The sequence below is a fragment of the Prosopis cineraria genome, unplaced genomic scaffold (genome assembly GCF_029017545.1).
Source record: "Prosopis cineraria cultivar Desert tree isolate PC_DT_omini unplaced genomic scaffold, ASM2901754v1 PC4, whole genome shotgun sequence".
Classification (NCBI taxonomy): Eukaryota; Viridiplantae; Streptophyta; class Magnoliopsida; order Fabales; family Fabaceae; genus Prosopis; species Prosopis cineraria.
Window position 1 is genome coordinate 30074208 of NW_026555335.1, and position 6554 is coordinate 30080761.

A 6554-nucleotide genomic window follows, 5' to 3' on the forward strand; every position below is an offset into this window, starting at 1 on the left:
TTTAGATTAGGACCAAGTGGTTTTAGGGAGAAGAGGTGAGAAGTGAAGAGAGATCAAGTCCTGGATAAATTCTAGATCTTGAAACGTGACATATTATGATAGGTTGTGATATGCTAAGATTAAGATAGGAGAGGGCTTGAGGTGATGGTTTGACCTAGTTATAATCTTAATTAACTCCTTGAGTGAAATCAAGGGTGAGTAGTGGATAATTTGGGGTGATATGCAGTTATAGGTACTTGTATTAAGTATGAAATTAATATAAAATATTTTTTATTGTAGATTGGGGTGCGAGACTTGGTTAAAGTTACAAAAGCAAAAGCGATGAATACAAACCATAGGAAACCCTTGTATGATAAAAGGATTAAGATAGCCGGATAGTTTATGTTATTTATTAACTTGTTAAGTATTTACATGTTTTTTTAAAATAGTTAGAGTATTTGAGAAAAGTTTGGAAGGTTTCATGAGAATTGGGGAATTTTATTCCAAATCATATGAACTTGATTTATAGGTGGGTGTGTGAGTATCAACATGATCAATATTAAATCTATATACATGTGATTTATTATAGTGGTGATTGCTTTATGCATTAGCATTTCAATATTGATTTATGATTAATGGGAGTGTTGTTAGTTGAGGCCTAAAACTATAGGAATTGTATGGCTTATTTTTTGAGTAAATATTTTATTATACAACTTTAATATTGAGACTTTTATTAAAATAAATATTTGAGTAACTATGATGGCATGTGAAATGTGTATCTAAGAGCTTTAATAAATCTAGACTTTATATGAAATTAGATATTTATTTGTTAAGTTCTTTTCTATCTACCATGGTAGATTTCTTTCTACCATGATAAAATGTTGTTTGTGGTTTTAAATAGTAAGATCAAATTTTTATAATTATGGTAGCACTTGAAAATAAGTGTAACTATTTTCTACTATGGTTAATTTAAAAAAATAAATAAATTTGAGAATTTATTTTAAATTTTTATACCATGATAATTATGCTTTCATTTGTTTAAATCTTTTTATTACCATGGCATTTGGTTAAGTTTTTCTTTCTTTGTTTTTTTTAGGAGTAAGGTTAGGGTGTTACAACAAACACACATGACACTATTTCAAATTCAAAAAAAGTAGAATTATAAGGAACATTGCTATTTCAGACATATAAATAAAAAAAGTTCAACTTAAAACTATAGGCTTGAACCAAACAAATTGAAAATTTATAGAATTGTAAGTTTTGAACTTAAAGTTCAAAGGGAAAGAAAAGAGAAAATCACAAAGACTTGCATGTGCAACACAACCAGCTTGAAAACCTTCAATCTCCTTAAAAGCAACAACACACAAAGTCAGAGTATATTCAAAAGTAGCCTCCACACTCCTACCCTAATACTTTTATGCTCTTGCCTTTGATGCTTTTAAGCCCATGCTACAAGTGCTTCTCCCATTTGAGTTTTTTTAGAGACTTTTTTCAGACTTGTGCCCTTTCGTTTGAATTATGCATTTTCCACATGTTCCACCTGTTGAATGAATGCCATCGACTGAACTATTCTTATAATCCCTATCAACCCCATTGTTAAGATATTGATTTTCTAGTTCATTTTCTTCATAACGACTTTCTTAAGGTCAAACTTATGCCTCCTTTGAAAAACTAGGAGCAGACTTCTCAGAGGGTGAAAGCACCTTGCAAGGCGACATCGGTGAGAAGGAAGGGGACAGTTCCTGGCGGCGACGACGACGAACTAATCTGCAACCAAAGGTAAAGCAGTGGAGAAGAAAGAGTGAGGCAATGAGGCGAGGTCTTGGATACGATCAAGTACCATGCTTTTTATATCGTCAACAAAATTACATCATTTGTCATTAATAAAAACAATCCTCATTTTTTTTTCCCTCGCTTTTTACTTCTAAAATTAAAAAATAAAAACAAACCAGCTTAAAATTGTTTTTATTTTTTTGTTTTTAGAAACAAAAACATAGAAACAAAATAGTTTAATTTAAAAAAAAAAGAATAGTAGAGATAGTTTTCATAACAAAAATTAGAAAACCATTAGCCGGACAAGTTTTTTGTTTTAAAAACATTAAAATAAAAACAGATTTTAAGAGTAGAAACAAAACAGGCTCTAACTCTTTCATTGCTTGAAATTTTTTAATTTGAATGTTTTGTCTTTGAATATACTTTAAGACTTGCAAAGCAATTTATTCAAGGATTCATTATCAATTAAACAAGTAATCCAACACACACACACATATTTATATACACTAAAAAATAAATGTCAGGAATTATTACAGGTGGCTTTGGTCGTTTCTTTACTTTCACTTCCTCGCTGAATACAAATAATTGGTGTGGAGAACCTTCAAGATGGGAAGAAGTTCTTCAGCCATAACATGGAAAAGATAATGAGGAGAATGAGAATGGGAAAAATTAAAGGAGGGGGAATAAGTCTAATAGAATGGATTTTTGCTTTTTTAGCGAAACCCAAATGTACTTTTGACTTAGGACATGAATCAGGTGAGAATTAGATAGTGAGATTAAATTCAATTCATTATGGAATAAGTCCAAATTGAATAAATGGGCAAGGCCCTACCAAACAAACAAAAAGTCACTTTCCCACTTACCACAAAAAGAAGATTGATTACAGCTTGAATTTGAAGGAATCATGGCGCCAAGGTGTAGCCTTGACTGCCTACATGCTCAATTGGTTCAAAGTCCAACCCTTCAATTCTCGTCACTGTTATATATATATATATATATAAAAACTGAGATGAGTTGGGTCCGCAAAATTTACTGGCATTAGTACATGTTGTAATTATTGTGTGAGTGTGTCAAAAGATAAATTCCCATTACTTACATGAGAGGAAAGGTCTCAGCAATATTTATGGAAATATTTTTGACAAAATTCAAAAATATTTATTTAAAAGAGTTTTTTTTTTAAAAAAAAAACCCTTCATTTACCTTACTTTAAATTTAAATTCAAATAATAAAGTTATTATCCTTGATTAGCTTGTCAGAAAACGTCAGCCATAATTTAACTTTCCATTGCTATATCCTAATAGGCCATCTAATTACTACATTCAAATAGGCCTATTAATTCTTTTGAAACGTTCAAAACCGCATGCCGTGATGATATTTTATTCCATTCAAAATGTGAAGCAATGATGACATTTTAAACGGATATGCTCGTATTGATTTCCAATATTCTCAAACGGAAATTTGTCTTTATTTACACGTTATTGTTTTAATGGTTACTTAGAGAGTTTTATTGAAACCGGTGAAATCATGGTGCTGTTCATGAAGCATAAATCATTCTTATAAATACTCACGTGTGCGTGTGCATGGAGAAAAAAAAAAAGGGGCTAAGCATTTTTTGAGCTCTTGGGCACTTTCTCTTCCTCTCAAGTGTTTTGCTTCCTGAGTTTAATTTTCTCTCTGAATTATTTCTACTGTTCTGTCACCCTGTTCAATTTTACAGGAGGGTTCCACTTAATCCTAGGGAGCTCCGACAATTGTGCCGGAATTGCTCTTAAGGACAGTGTCCTTAGGCACGACTTAGAACAAATTTTACATTGCTACCGCTAACAATCTTAAGAGCAATGGAGCACGTTGAACAACATGGTATTCCCCAGGGTATGAATGTTGCAACTGGTTCTAGTGGTGGTGGTTCCTATATTCCGACTGCAATGCCCTTGCCTAAGCCGTTTCCAGACATTTCTAAAATTGAAGTGTTTGATGGGAAAAATTTCAAAAGATGGCAGGAACGAATATTTACTATCCTTGACATGCACGGAGTTGTCGCTGCTCTAACCCAAATCGAGCCCCCTGTAGATGCTCCTCAAGCCCAGAAAGATATTTGGGTCTATGCGAATAAGGTATGCAGACACACCATAATCAGTTCTTTATCTAATGATTTGTTCGATGTCTATTGTGTGTATAAGGAGGCCAACAAAATTTGGGAGTCTCTCATGAATAAGTACACTGCCGAAGATGTTGGGAAACAAAAGTTTGTAGTAGGTAACTACTATAAGTGGGAGATGAAAGATGACAAAGATATCAAGTTGCAGATTAATGAATACCATAAGTTGCTAGAGGAACTACGTGCTGAAAAGATCAATTTACCAGATGAGTTCGTGGCTGGGGTCTTGATTGAGAAGTTGCCAAGTTCATGGAGTGACTACAAACAACAACTTAAACATAAGCAGAAGCAATTATCATTGTCTGACCTTATCACTCATATCATCATCGAGGATACCAACAGGAAGGAGGTTCGAGCTGCCAAAGGAAAAGAGATAGCATCAAAAGCAAACTTGGTGGAAACAAAATCACGCAACAAGAGGTATGACTCTAAGAATAAAAAGCCTGATTACAAGCCCAATAGTTCTAACCTCGGGTTCAAAAGGAAAGGCAATTGTTATGTCTGTGGTAAACAGGGACATCATGCTGCTCAGTGCAGAAGAAGAGCTAGAGGAGATAATCCTCCTAAGCCAAATGTTAATTTGGTTCAAGGAGATGTGAACAATGATGAAGAGATCATTGCTGCTGTGATTTCTCAGGCTCTTATTGTTTCTGATGTGAAAAAATGGGTGGTAGACTCTGGAGCTACCAAGCACATTTGTGCCAATAGGGAGATGTTTTCTTCCTATAGTCCTATCAAGGAAGGTGAAGATCAAGTTTACCTTGCTGACTCTCGAACTGCAAAAGTTCAAGGGAAGGGGAAAGTTGATCTTAAGCTCACATCTGGAAAAATATTGTCTCTCAATGATGTCCTGTATGTGCCCGATATTAGAGCAAATTTGATTTCTGTGGCTCTACTCGGGAAGGCCGGGGTTAAAGTGTCATTCGAATCTGATAAGATTGTAATGACAAAAAACAATATATTTGTGGGAAAGGGCTATTGTAACCAGGGATTATTTGTGCTGAATGTTGTTGATGAAATGAATAAGAATGCATCCTCTTCTGATTATTCTTATGTCTATATGGTTGATTCTTTTAATTTATGGCATTCTAGGTTAGGTCATGTTAGTAAAGGTTATATAATAAAAATGCAACATCTTGGATTAATTTCTAAGATTAAAGATAATGATTTAAATAAGTGTGAAGTATGTGTAGAAACTAAGCAAATTAAAAAATCTCATTTTTCTATCCAAAGAGAAACCGAGTTACTATCTTTGATACACACTGATTTGGGAGATTTAAAACAAACAATGACTAGAGGAGGTAAGTATTATTATATCACTTTTATTGATGATTTTTCAAGATATACCAAAGTATATTTATTAAGAAATAAAGATGAAGCGTTTGAAAAATTTCTTTTATATAAAGCAGAGGTAGAAAATCAAGTAAATAGAAAAATTAAAAGAGTAAGGTCTGATAGAGGAGGGGAGTATATTTCATTAAATGACTTTTGTGAAAAAGAAGGCATTATTCATGAAGTAACTCCTCCTTACTCGCCTGAGTCTAATGGTGTTGCAGAAAGAAAAAATAGAACCTTAAAAGAAATGATGAACGCTATGCTTGTAAGTTCTTCTGCACCAGATAATTTGTGGGGTGAAGCATTATTATCTGCTTGTTTTTTACAAAATAGAATTCCTTATAAGAAGTTGAATAAAACCCCTTATGAGCTTTGGAAAGGTTTTTCTCCAAATCTTAATTATTTGAAAGTGTGGGGGTGTCTTGCAAAAGTTTTATTACCTGACTCTAAAAAAAGAAAATTGGGTTCTAAAACCTCTGATTGTATGTTTATTGGTTATGCTGAACATAGTGCTGCTTATAGATTTCTAGTTTTAAAAAGTGATATTCTGGATCATAATACTATTATAGAGACCAAAGATGCAGAGTTTTTTGAAAGTGTTTTTCCTTTAAAGGAGCAACTTTTATCTCAAAGAGGAGAAAATTTTCCTTCTTCTTCTAAACAAATTTCAAATGAAAATTTAAGTGAAGGTTTAAGAAGAAGTAAAAGGCAAAGAAAGGAAAATACTTTTGGAGATGATTTTTATACTTATTTGGTACAAAATGATCCACATAATTTTTATGAGGCCATTTCTTCTCCTGATGCTCATCTTTGGAAAGAAGCTATAAAAGCTGAAATTGATTCTCTTAATCAAAATAAAACTTGGGTTTTGGTAGATTTGCCTCCAGGTACAAAGCCTATTGGGTGTAAATGGGTTTTTAGGAAAAAATATTTTCCTGATGGTTCAATTGATAAATTCAAAGCAAGGTTGGTTGCTAAAGGTTTTACACAAAAAGAAAATGTTGATTATTTTGACACGTTTTCTCCAGTAACAAGAATTTCTTCTATAAGAATTCTCATTGCTTTAGCTTCAGTTTACAAGTTATTTATTCACCAAATGGATGTTAAAACTGCATTTTTAAATGGTGATTTAGAAGAAGAGATATATATGGTGCAACCTGAAGGGTGTGTAGTTTCTGGACAAGAAAATAAAGTTTGTAAATTGGTTAAATCTTTGTATGGCTTGAAACAAGCTCCTAAACAATGGCATGAAAAATTAGATCATGTTTTGACAAGTGGTGGTTTTTCAACTGTTGAAGTGGAAAGGTGT